The 12,990-nt window shown below is 45.6% G+C and overlaps 1 protein-coding gene across 3 annotated transcripts in view; it reads right to left on the bottom strand.

Moving 5' to 3' along the window:
• TMEM266 (transmembrane protein 266) overlaps positions 1-11,903 on the bottom strand; it is a 135,137-nt gene extending 123,234 nt beyond the window's left edge. For 2 of the 3 annotated variants that reach the window (XM_031956796.1, XM_031956794.1), the window contains exon 1: positions 10,891-10,950. The gene's annotated coding sequence lies outside the window, so the exon portion shown is untranslated. Of the gene's footprint in view, positions 1-10,890; positions 10,951-11,530 lie in introns of those variants that run through there. The other variant, XM_031956795.1, reaches the window with a different exon arrangement.
• Positions 11,904-12,990: the final 1,087 nt, after the last annotated feature.

The raw sequence follows: 12,990 nt of genomic DNA, 5'->3' as shown, positions 1-12,990 counted from the left end.
GTGAATACAAATCCTGTATCTGGCGGTCATCAAGTGACCATGGGCAAATTACTGAAACTGTCTGAATTTTTTTCCCTAAACCACAGAGTCAGGATGGTAATGGGGATGAGGATGAAGACGAAGATAAGGATTACCTGGAGGGCCTGAATCCCAGGACTGTTGTGAAGATAAAATGAAATAATGGCTCCAAAGCCCTTTGTCAGTCTCGAAGTATGACATAACTGTCAGTTACGTCATCACGGTTATTATTGGTATCTCACGTCAGGAGCTTGTGAGAGAGGTCAAAAGAGAAGATATAAATCTGGGAGTTATTTTTGTACTGGTGATACTAACAGCACAGGACTGAACACTAGTGCCACAGAGAGAATCAGTGAGTCAGTCAACAAGCATTTATTTAGCATTTCCTGTGTACCTAAGCACAAAACACGATTGCATGAGGCTCACAGTCTAATGAGGGAGACAGCATCCAAATAACCACGAATATAAGAACTATGTGGTATAGATGGGACATTGCATCAGCCATAGAGGCCATTGACAAAGGCCTTTGGAAGAAGGTGGAATTTGAACTGAGGCAGGAACACCAATAGATGAAAGTAGGAAAAGTGTTCCAAACATAGGGGGCGGCCAGAGAAAAGGCAGGAAGCTGGGGTCAGTGTCCAGGAAGAGCAAGATCTGGGCTGCGAGATTGTGGAGCAGTGGTGTCAAACTCAAATTGAAACACACACAGAGACAGAAACACAGAGAGAGACAGAGAGGCAGATAGAACCAGAGAGAAAGAAACAGAGAGAGACACACAAAGAGGGAGAGATAGAGACTGTATCCTTTGGGTGTGTATTGATGTAGAAAACCACAATTATGTTTTATTTTATTATTTATAATTTGTATATTATTTATATATGTAATTATAGATATAAACAATAATATATAATTTATTAAAACATTATGTTTTATTCATTTTGTTAAATGTTTCTCAATTATATTTTAATCTGGTTTAGGCCACACTTGGGAGTGTGGTTGGCGGCTGGCTTGGTCTTAGACAAAGTGGAAGGGAATAAAGTGTAAGAAGGTTGAAAGGGGCAAGGTTGTGAAGGACTTAAAATGCCAAACAGAAGATTTCCTTTTTGTCCCGAAGGCAAGAGGGAGGCACTAAAGTACAATGAGTAGGAATAGAAAATGTGCAAGACATGATCATCTGTAACTTTGGGGAAATCATTTTGGCAGCTGAATGGAGCATGAATTGGAGAAGTTGATGAGATGAGTTCAGGAGAGAGATTAGGGTTTAATAAAATAACGTGGGAATCATTTGCATGGAGCTGATGAGATCACCAAATGAGGTAATAGAAAGGGAAAAAATAATACTCATCCATGACAGATCTTTGGGGTACACTCATGCTTATTGGGCAGGACATGGACGAAGATCCAGCAAAGTGAATAACAAGCAGTCACCCACATAAGAGAAGAACCCGAATGGAGAAAAAGTGGGGGTGGAACTCTGAAGAACAAGGGATTGAAAAGGACCACATAAAAATATAGTCTCTGATTCAGAAAGGGACCCTACTAAAAAAATGAGAACAGGAGACAGAGAAGGCATCAGGAAAAAAGATAGAAGGAAAACCAAGATTATGTGGTTTGTGGCAAGTCATGGGAAGTCTTGATACAAAATGAGTGCCCAAAACTGCAGAGAAATCAAGGAAAATAAAAACGAGGGGGGGAAATCCCTTTGGATTTGGTGATGAGGATGTCACTAATGATCTTGGAAAGATGTATCCCTCTAGGGTAGTTCCTTGAGAATGGAGACTATTTCATTTGTGTCTGTATTCCCATACCTTGCATAGGGCCAACACATAGAGGGGACTTGATAAATGCTTGTTTATGGACTAGTTGAAGGAAGTAGCTACAGGAAAGTGGGGAGGTAGAAATCAAGACACAGCGGATGGCAGAAAAAAATGCACAGCGAGCTAAGTGTAGACAACTTCCAAGGAGTTTGGCTGGTAAGGGGAAGAGGCAAGGGGAAGTCGTGGCTGGGTGGATTGGGAGGGAGAGGGATGGCTTTTTAGGACTGAGGGTACTTCTTACACCATTCCTAATGGTATAAATTTTCTAACCAGAGTTTAGCTGACAACAGAATGAGAAGCGGGGGGGGGGGGGGGGGGGGGGGGGGGGAGCCACAGAGGAGAAAAGAATTCATCTCAGCCTGTCCAGACTGGTTAAGGAATGCACTCTTTCCAGACATCCCAGGATTGGTTTAAGTGACTTAAAATTGCTGTACAAATAGCTTTTCTGTCTACAGGACCAGCCAAGACAGCACCAGAAAGTGATGCTTAATACTTCAGAGCTGTAAAGTCTCCTGTGGACTATTGCAATAGTCTCCTAATTGGTGTCCCTGTCTCCAGTCTTTACGTACTCCAGTCTGCCAAATTGAAAAGTCATGAATTTTATCACGTGACTTTCTCCCCTACTCAATAACCTGCAGTATCTCCCTATGGCCCCTAGAACCAAGACAAACTTTTCCCTTTGGCATTTGAAGTTCTTTATGATCTGCCCTTTATATTATATAATTATATTTTATTTTTACATTTTATTATTATTTTAATATTATATTTTTATATATTTTTCTATTATATTATTATATATTATAATACATATTACACATATAATATATATTATATATTCTTTCCCTTTATTCATGCTACCATAGTCCCTGCAAGTGGCCCCTCTTGATGATCCTCATCCAAAACATTCTTGTCTTTTAGCTCTGTATCTTGGTAATCATTGAACTCCTTCCTTCGGCTAGTGTTCTCCCCCCTTGCATCCTCCTCTTAGAGTCTCTAGTTTCCTTCAAGACTTAGGTCAAGCACCATATTCTCCCTATTTGCTGATTCCTAGTCCCTGCATGGTCTGATAACGAGAACACCGGATCAGGAGTTGCTATTTGCAAACAGAGGTAGACTGCAGCAAGATATCTGATGGATAAAATGTGACCTGGATGATGGCAAGCTCTGATGGATTCAGAACTGATATGAATGACTGGATCCAAGGAATGGTCACGAATGCATCAATATCAATCTGCAGGTAGATTTCTATTGGAGCCATCTTAGGCCTATTCTGTTCCCCATTTTATCACTGACTTGAATTAAGGCACACTTATCAAATCTGTGGATGACATAATTCTGGGAGATACAGTTAACACCCTGAATGACAAAGTCATGTTCCAAAAAGATCCTAAGAGGCTAGGATGATGAGGTGAATCTCATAAGATGGAATTTAATTGAGTTTTAGCATCTCCTTTGGGACTGCTCCCCAGATTTGTATTTGCCCTTGTGATCTGGAGACCTCAGACTTGCTTGACTATTCCTTACCCTCTGAGTTCTAGATATAACCCTGAGGGACTGTGGTTTTTTTAAATTATTATTACAGTTGATTATTTTTAAAAATGCATAGATAATTTTCAACATTCACCCTTGCAAAACCCTGTGTTGCACATTTTTCTCCCTCTCTTCTCTCCCAACTCCCTCCCCTAAACAGCAAATAATCCAACATAGGTTAAACAGATGCAATCCTTCTATACATATTTCCACAATTATCATGCTGCACAAGAAAATCAGATCAAAAAGGAAAAAAAATGAGAAAGAAAACAAAATGCAAGTAAACAACAACAAAAAAGTGGAAATGCTATGTTGTGATCCACATTCAGTTCCCACAGTCCTCTCTCTGGGTACAGATGGCTCTCTCCATCACAAGTCTATTGGAATGGTCCTGAACCACCTGGGACTGTATTTGTGATGCAAGAATACAGTATACTTCTCATTAACTATTAGCAAATGTAATTATAAAGACAACATAGTAAGAACAATTGGTACAAAATATTCCCCTCAAAAGCCTGGGGCACATTCTCCTACTCTCCCACAAATATACGTGGGTCCATGAGAAGTACTTTGATAATAAGGCATATGTGGAGGATACACAAGTAGCAAAAGGGTAACTCTCAACTCCTGTAAAACCCTTGAGTCTAGAGCTGGCATTTTTTCTCTGGTGTGAATCGGAGTCACACTCCTTGAAGGTGCCTCCTTCCTTAAGACACTGTCTTTTCACATCTGTTTGTCCTGATTGTTTCACAGCCAGTACAGTCTCTGATTCCAGTTGGATGCACTGCCGGCTATTAGTCTAATCTAACAAATATGATCAAGAGAGAATAGGGAGGCGGGGGGGGGGCAGCAGGAAAGAAGAAATGAGAGAGAGAAACTGTATCTTTTTCCTAAGAGTATTTCCTTCTCAAGGACCTGGCTCCAATTCTAGAATTCTAAATTTCGGAATACTAAAGACTGGTCTACCCTTGCATTTATTGTTGTTTTAATTATATAGGTCCAGAGTTGTGTCTGATTCTTTCAGACAACAATAACAACCAGCATTCATATGGTGCTTTTAAAGCTTGCAAAGTACTTGACACAAATTACGGCATTTTATGTTTCCTGTGTATCACCATCTGTTTTCATCCATTGGCCAAAATCTTATCATTCTCTCAAGTTAATTACTGAATGATTCATATATTATGATAGGATTGTAAGAAAATCCCTTATGTCTCTCTCTTTTTAACTATTGATTAATTGAATACATTGAAGTGACTTTTGTTATTTTGAAATTACATTGTTATGTCTTTTGTAATTCCATCAGTTCAGGTAAAACTAAAAATCTCAACCCTCAACTTGATTAAATATAAAGAACCGCTTTTGGGTTCAAAGTATCAATTGCACAAGTAGATGACATAGGGGACATGGTTAGGCAATAATTAATGTGAAAATGACCTGGGTTTTAAATGGATTCCAAGTTCAAAATGTAGTGTGACATGAAGGTCATTTCAATATTAGATTACATGAACAGGATTATGGTACTCAAAACAGGGGGGAAGTCTGATAATAGCAATCTGACCCAACATGCATCTATTAACCACTTACTATATGCATGGCATTGTGCTAAATGTCAAGAACAGAAAAAAATAGAAAGCAATTCTTGTCCTCAAAGAGCTTACTTTCTACTAGGAGACACAGCATATAAACAGATAGGTATTCCACCATTGTCAAGTCATTCAATCAACCGGCATTTATTAGTACCAAGCTCTAAATTAAATAAAGATGACATCTATAGTATCTTGGCCACATGAGGATCAAAGAATTGTAACTATTCGTCTAGAAAAGGGAAAACTAAGAGAGGAGGTGAAGCCAGCAATGTAAGGAGGAGAGGATTTAGAGTTGTTTTAATTTGCCCACTAGTACTCAACTATGAACAAGAATGAGCCAAAGGCAGTAGAGAGGCAGGTTTCAATATTTAGCATTAGGAGATTTTCCTGAACAGAGTTGCCAGATACCTTCTTCCCACTCCTACCCCTAGCTTTTCAGCTCCTTTTAGTCTTATTTTTGGCCATAAGAATGTCAGCTCCTCAAGGACAGGAAATGTCTCCCCTGCCATGTGTCTGTATCCCCTGTACTTAACCCAATGCCTGGAACACAGTAAGGGCTTAATAAAAGTTTCTACACTTAACTACAAAAGTCGAGTGGGCTCCCATCACCAGATGTGTTTGAGTAGAGCAATAAGAATTAATGAAGCATCTACTGTATGCCATTCACCGTATTAGGCACTGGAAATATCAAGATTTCTGCCCTGGAGAAGCTTACATTCTATTGAAAAAGACATGTCTGGATAGTTATACACAAAATACGATTTTTAAAATAAATGCAAAGTGATTTTGAGAAGGAAAGGTGCTGGTAGCTGGGACTACTGGGAAAGGCTTCAGAGAGACCGAATCTTTAAGAAAACGAGGAGTTTTAAGGCAAAGGTGAAGAAGGAGTATATTGCAGGTTTGGGGGATAACTTCTACAAAGGTGTGAAGATGAAAAGTCGGGCATCGTGGTGAGTAAGAAGATCAGTTGAGAAGTAATGTATAATTAGGCTGGAAAGATGGGTTAGGGTTGGGTTATGAAGGTGGAGAAGCGGAAAGGAAAAGGCATTAATAGAGCACCTGCTATATGCCGGCATTGTGCTAAGCACTTCACAAATTTTCTCATTTGATATTCACAACACTGTTAAGTAGATTCTCTTGTTATCTCAATTTTGCAAATGAGGAAACTGAGGCAAACAGAGATGAAGTGATGTGCCCAGGGTCATTTAGCTAGTAAGTATCTAAAAACTCCAGACTTCTAGTACTCTGTGGTTTCTTGCCTCCCTAAATCATTGGGCATTGCCTCAGTCAAATTGAGATCTGTTAAAGATCTCAGCTTAAACAGGGCAACGTCTCCTTGCATCCAGGCCATCCTGATCTATATCTTGCCACTGGACCCAAGTGGTTCCAGAGGAGAGAATGAGGCTGGGGATTTTGCACAGCCCTCCCTCACTTCAATTCAGTTCACTGCACGACAGGGCATCGCCTCCCTGATGTCATGGTCTTGAAGGACAAAGGACAAACAACAAGAACTGTTCGGCATCACAAGTTGCCATGGGGCTTTAATACAGAGTAACCATTCTGACAGGGATGGTGTCAAGGGGATTCCTGTTCTGGAGGAGGTTTGAGGCAGTGACCTCTTGGGTCCCTTCCAGCTGAGATTCTGTGATTCTCTGAAAAGCCCAGGAGCACAGCTCAACACCTAAATTGCAAGACATCTAGAAAAATACAAACGCCTCCCTCTCCTAGCTGAATATGGCAAGTATAAAGGTGCACATGAATGACTTGTCATGTCCCTGGAAAAAACTCCATTATGGTTGAAGACTGTGATATGGGTTTGATTTTTTCCCCCTTCTTTGATAATGTTTTCAGCACATACCAGCTTGTGAGAGGCAGTTCTGTGTAGCCCCAGGACTGGACAGGGAGAGAAGAGGTCTGGGAGGTGAGAGGAGCTGTTAAGGGAAAGGAGTGGATGATTCATTTGGCACCCTCTCTCTCACTTTCTTACCCATATCTGGGATGCTTAACTTAACTTACCCATAACTGGGGACAGGGGGAATCAAATTACCTCTGAAACAGGCAGACTTAATTACTTGTTGGAGGAAGTTAAGTTGAAGCATAGCTTATGCTCCATTTTATGAAAACACAGAGGGATAACACAGATCCCGTGCTGACCCATTTTATAACTCCATTTCCAGTAAAGGCTGCCTTGAGCATTTCACATTTTCTGAATCTTAGCGTATTGTCTTGGGGCAAGGCCCCTGGTCTCTTGGGTGCTAAGTTTTCCAGGAGGTGGTGGTAGAAATAATACTTGTGATGAAGTTGTGAAACTAAATGAAAATTTGAGACCATTTTATACTAGTTATTAAAAGATCTTACAGTAATTTACATAAGGTTACTTAACATCCTAAGCCTCAGTTTCCCTATCTGTAAAATGATGGCACTGGATTGTTCCCTTCTAGCTCTAGACTTGAGATCTTGTTTCTCAGCCCCACCATTTTGTAGTTGTGTAACCATGTACGAGTCCCTCCTCCTGACTAATTCTCTGTTCCTTCATTCATGAAACGAGGACCTGAAAGATTGGGTTATGTCAGTGTGAGCATTCTCTCCATGAAGGCAAATCACAACCCCTGCTCACCTTAGTTAAGATTCTTTGTGGATGGATTTGTGCACAAACTACATTTATAAAGAGTTTACTAAATAGTGAAATTAAAAACTCTTTTGAGAGGGAGGGAACTAGCATTTGCGGGAGAGAGGATGACAGAAAAGGATTTATGAAGAAGGTGATTCCCAAGCTGTGTCCAGAAGGAAGAAAGGGGAATTCTATGAGGCAAAAATAAGGAGGGGAGGCATTCCAGGCATGTGGCAGAGCAAGTGCAAAAGCATGGAGATGGGAAATGAGTGTTGTATATGAGAAACAAAGAAAAGATCAGCCTGGTGGGGACCACAGGGCACAAGAAGGGCCATCATGCCTTGTGATACTGAAAAGATAGCTTTGGACAAGATCACATGGGGCTTTCAAAGACAAACACAGGGGCTTATATTTTGCCCTGGAGGCAATAGAGAGCCACAGGAATTGATTAAGCAGAGGAATCACATGATCAGATCTTTGTTTATGGGACACATTATTTTGAGAGCAGTGTGGTAGATTGACTGGAATGTAGAGAGGTTTGAGGCAAGAAGACCAATTGGGAGAAAGTTGCAATAATCCAAGCAAGAGGCAATCAGAGCCTGAACTAAGATGGAAGTTGTGTGAGTTGAGAGGAGCTGAGTATGAAAAATGTTGTTAAGATAGAAACGACAAGATTCGGCAACTGATTAAATAAGCGAGGTGAAGTAAAGGGAAAAACCGAGGACAATTCTGGGGCCACAAATTGGGAGACTAGAAGGATGGTGGTCCCTTTAATGAGAATAATGAAGTTTGGGAAAGATGGGAGAAAAGAATTTATTCTGTTTTGGGTGAGTCGATTTTGCTGAATTGCAATGCTCAATTGGTGATGAGGATGAGATCTGGAGAGAGACTGGGGTTTACTACATAGATCTGGCAGTCATCTGTCCAGACATGATAGTTAAAACCAAGAGAGTGTGTGAAGACAGAAGGACAGAGAGCTGAGGACCAAATCTTTCTGAGATAGTTAGGGGCCTTGGTCAGGATGATGACCTAAGAAAGGGAACTCAAGAAAGAAATAGCAGTTGGGCAAGTAGGAGGCAAACCAGTAGAGAATGGTGTGATGGAAACCCCCAGAGAAGAGAGAGTAGCCAGGAGAGGGGTACCTGGGTTAATGTCAAATGTAGCAGCTAGGTAAGAAAAAAATGAGGGTAAGAAAAGACTGGGAGATCTCTCTCCGAGGCTCAGCCTCATGTCACCAATTGCCTTTTGGCCATTTCTAATTGGATGGTTAGAGACATCTTAAAATCAACTCACACAAAATGGAATAAATTCTCTTTCTCCCACCTCTCCCAAACCTTCCTGTTCTTGGCAAAGGGACTACCGACCTTCTAGTCTCCCAATGGGTAATTTTGGAGATAATCATTTCAGTCCAGAAGTTTGGACGCCAGACTGCAAGGGCTTGGGAAGTAAGTGAAAGGAGAGGAAGTGGAGGCAGTGAGTGTAGTGGCTTTTTTCAAGGTGTCTGGCTGAGAAAAGAACAAGAGATATAGGATGCCCACTTGAGAAGATGGGAGGGTCTAGGCAATGGTTTTTGGTTTGTTTTGATTTTTTCTAAGGATAAAGAGACTCAGATATGTTTGAAGTCATAGGGAAAGAATCCATTCATGGATTTGAAATGTGCCCAGATTCTTGCCCAAATCCCCCTGGGGCAGGATCTCTAGGCCTCTCACCACCCTAGCCCCCTCTCTGCTCTCTGGCTGCCCTTTGATGAGAATGCATAAAGAGCTTTATATCTCTGTAGGATCTGCCAGATTTCACTCCTGTGGCACAGCCTTTGAGATCTCAGGCTTCCCTCTACATCACGGAGAGAGTGAAAAATAAGATGAGAGGTTTCAGGCTGGAAGGGACTTGGGAGGCCATCTAGTCCGACCTCCTCATTCGACAGATGAGATGCTGCAGTCGAGAGAAATTAAGGGCTGGAACCAAGGTCGGAAGGGAGAGCAACAGAATTTGAACCCAAGGTCTCCAACTTCCGCCTGGTCTTTGCCCTGTTCCTTTCCTATTCAATGACAGTATTATAAGCTGTGCTCGGAAAATCTTACAAGAAAACGGTATAAAAATCCCCGGCAGCACGCCCTGAGAGTTTGCAATAAGCCTTCCAGCCTATTTCCCATCATTTGCAACCACGGACCTAGAGAGGAGACAGAACTGTATTGGGGTGGGCAAGAAAGATAAGCATTTGCTGACATCTTTCTCCTCCTCCTAAACCTTCCAAACTGTTGCTCGTAGCATCAGGAAAATGAGGAAGCCAGGGCCTCAGAGAACCCTGGAATTGTGACATCATTGATAGACTGGGCTCGGCGCAAGGGGAACTTCAATGCCATTATCCCAGAAGATCCTCCAAGGGATGGGTCTCATTCAGGAGAATGCCGCCGGCCCTGTGCACCGGCCCTGGGAATCCCCTCCGTCCCCGCAGGGTGGGCAGGGATGAGCCGGGTGACAGCGTCTTCCTGGGCTTGGACTTCCTTCCAACAGGTGGAATCTTAGTCATGGCCAGGATGCAAAAGCCTCTAATGAGTTTCTGAGTGTTTATTCCCCCACCGAAAGTCTCGCCGGTTCTGTTCAAGGCCTCTGCTAAGCCAAAATGGAAAGCGATTTTTCTAGGTCGAAGGTTCCTTGACAAATCGGAGAACGGGGAGAGACATTTGTCTTTGCCTCCACCTGGCAACTGCCTTGGACTCCGGCCTGACTAGGGGGAAGCCCTCCATCCTTCACTCCCACACACGTCGCAGGCGCGGGTCGGAGTATTCCGGGCTCCTCTCCACCAAGGGGGAAGTGGTCACGGGGAGCCCGTCTGGGAGGCAGACCACACGTCTCCGCTCCGGGGGACCCAAAGTTCCCCACCGCCTCCGGGGACGGAGAACCCGAGCCCAGCTGCCGCCGGGGCTGCTCCCGCTCCCGGGAGGCTGCACCGCAATGGGGTTTCCCAGAGCCCCCCCCTCCTTTCCCCCCCTCTACTTTGCATGTTTTATTAATAAATGCAAGATGGCACAGGGCGGCAAAGAATGGCAGGGAAGGCATCTGCAGTCGGACCCGGGCGCCGCAGGCAGGCAGGTGCCCGGCGCCCGCTGGCCGCCCGGCCGGCTGCCCGAGCGCTGCGCCCCCTCCCCCCCGAGCCCGGCCCGCTCCCCCCCGGGCCCGCAGAGATGAAGGTCAGCCCGAGAGCCCACCGGCGCCCCCGCGCCCCCCCCCCCCGCGGCTCCCCCCGGCCGAGGGGCCCGGCCGGCCGGGCGGGGAAGCCCGGGATGCCCGGGCTTTGCGGCCGGGTTTAAAGGGACAGACATACCTGCTGCTGCCGGGGAGGCTGGAGGGGGACGCTGGCCAGGGTGCTGCTGCTGCTTCTCCCGCCCGGGTCTGCGGCGCTGACAACGACGCCAGCCAGGCAGCCAGCCGCGGCTCGGGCTCGGGCTCCCGGGGCTCCCCTCTCCCCCGCCCCCCTCCCCCCGGGGGCCCTCGTCCCTCCGCCCACTTCGCGCGTGGCACGGGCACGCTCGCAAGCTCGCTCCTCCGCGGGGCCGCGCCGGGAGGGCTCGGGGGCGCGCGGGGGGGAGGGCCGGGGATGGGCGCGGGCGCAGCGGCGCGGGGGAGGGGGCGCCCCGGCCGGGCTGGCCAGCGGAGCGTGGGGGGGGGGGAGGGCGCGTCACGTGCCGGGGAGGCCTCTGACGTATAACGACGAGGAGAACCACACTAATCAGAAGAGCGGCGGGGACCCGGAGCGGGCCCCCCGCCTATTTCACAGATGCGAAGACTGAGGTTTGGAGGGGGTAAGTGTGACTTCCTAACGGCTCGCTTCTTCCTTAGCCCGGGGAGCGCTCCGGAGCGCTTCCTCTCACTCGCCCCCGAGGCGGAGAGTATAAATAGCATGAGCCAATTTTACAGATGAGGAAACTGAGGCGCAGAGGGGGAGCTTGGCCCGGAGACGGTACCTTGCAGTCCTGCAGTCCCTGCGGGCTTCCCGGCGCTTTCCTCCAGACCGCTCCGGCAGAGCCGCCGAGGCTGTGGGTGGTCGCGCACCACCTGCAGCCGGTGGAGAGCTAAGCTTCCATTTTGATGCTCTGGGGAAGGCTGTTTGCCCAGCAGAGCAGCTACGTAGACGGAAACCCTCGGCCGGCCTGTGAAGGAGACGTCGGGTGCTTTCTCATCCCCCCTTCCTGCAGCTTTCCCTCCCAGACCTAATCCGGATTGGGAGTCGCCCCCATCCTGATTGCCCCGGAGCTCCCACCCCTGTCACCTCCCCGAACAGAAGCTGCTCTTGCTCCTTATAAAAGTCCGGGGTTTTGGGGTTTGGTTTTTTGAGAGGGTGGGGGTGGGGAAAGAAAAGCTGGAACGTCCTAGTGTGGAAACTCCTTCCTCGGGTGTAGAACAGCAGCTCCTGACCGAGGCACTGAGAGATCGCTCAGCCTGTCTGCTTCCCAGGCGGGACTTCCACTCCAGCCTTCCTAATGCGTCAGCCCCCTCCCTTTTTGCTCTGTTGTGCAGCAGTCTCTTTGGGGGTTTCTTGGCCGGAGCTGTTTGCCTTTCCTTCTCCATCGTATTTTGCAGATGAGGAATTGAGACAGACAGGGTGAAGGGACTGGTCCAGGATCACACAACTAGTGTCAGTGGTCAGACTGGAACTCAGAAGATAGATGGGGCTTCCTTACTTTAGGCCTCGATGTACCACTTACTTAGCTGCCCCAGGCTTTCTCACCTTGTCAAGGCCCTGATCTGGTAACTAAACAAGCATTTATTAAGCACCTCCCAATTCCAAGCCTTTAGACTCTGGAGATTCAAAGAGAAAAGAACAACAAAAGAATAGTTCCTGCCCTCAAGGAGTTTACACTCCACACTCCCGCAGATTAGGAAATACAGAATACATCTTGAGTAATTGAGCTGGGCCAGAGGAGGTGGGAAGAAAACTATAGAATCCAAACAAGGGAATTAGAAAATAATTTTCGTAGGATGCCAGATTTGAGCTGGTCCTTGAAGGGAGCTAGGAGTTAAAAGACTCCTACTTGAACAAGGTATGAGTCTTTGCTAGTTGAATTTAGACATCAAATTCAAGACTTAGGGGATGTCGAATGCACAAAAGAGCAGTCAGGAGAAGTAATAATAAGAGACATTTGTGGAGAATGAATATGGTCCCCATTTTTCAGAAAAAGAAACAGACTGAAAGAAGCAGGGGTTTGCTCAGGGCCACTGAGCTAGTAAGCAGGGAAGAGGGGATGGAGTCTAATTTCTGATTTTTTATTCCACTTAACTTTATGACATGTGCCAGCTTTGAATCATTTATTAAAAGCGTACTATGTGCAAAGCATTGTAGTAAATTCTACCAAAAAGCAAGTCAATCCCTAATTGCAAGGCATTCACATTCAGAATAGATTTTCTTTTGTAAGTCAGGTGAAAA

Source organism: Sarcophilus harrisii, chromosome 2, assembly GCF_902635505.1.
Source record: "Sarcophilus harrisii chromosome 2, mSarHar1.11, whole genome shotgun sequence".
NCBI lineage: Eukaryota > Metazoa > Chordata > Mammalia > Dasyuromorphia > Dasyuridae > Sarcophilus > Sarcophilus harrisii.
The sequence above is the reverse complement of the archived record's forward strand: the minus strand, read 5'-3'. Positions and strand labels throughout refer to the sequence as shown.